Source organism: Penaeus monodon, chromosome 22 (genome assembly GCF_015228065.2).
Source record: "Penaeus monodon isolate SGIC_2016 chromosome 22, NSTDA_Pmon_1, whole genome shotgun sequence".
Classification (NCBI taxonomy): domain Eukaryota; kingdom Metazoa; phylum Arthropoda; class Malacostraca; order Decapoda; family Penaeidae; genus Penaeus; species Penaeus monodon.
Window position 1 is genome coordinate 26,032,422 of NC_051407.1, and position 587 is coordinate 26,033,008.

A 587-nucleotide genomic window follows, 5' to 3' on the forward strand; every position below is an offset into this window, starting at 1 on the left:
TTGCCACAAACACACACATTTCAACTCAACCATCTCTTTGGTTCAGATTGAATCAAACAACTTAAAAGGAACAGTGAAAATAAATCTATCTACATCTCATATTTCATCCCTAAACTGATAATTCGTCAAGGGATTACAAGGGATGAATGAATTTTGAGGCTAACATCCAGACGTTCTTAAGCGTGGGTGTGGGAGTTGCAGTGATGTGCGCGGAAGGGAGTGTAGTATATATAAGCTGCAGTTTATTTCATTAACTTGGCTAACAGACTAAGGACGCCAACTACTTTTAATTCATCTGCTTCAATCTTTGCCTTGAGCGCACCGTATCACATGTAATAGCCATTCCTTTTATAAATATATTGTAGTATTGCTGCCGGTTGTCCGCAAGTATCTTCCCTTGTGCGTGGGTCTTTTCAGTGTATGTGTATTAAAAAGACCATTACAATAGTACCATAAATAGTCACCATACCTTATACACTTTGTATCTGGAAATGATAATTCCCTGAGAACATGTTAGTAATGATGCGCATTAAAAGCCGGTGAGTCTTTTGTTTAAAATGATTAATCAGCAGGAGACTTTACTCTTG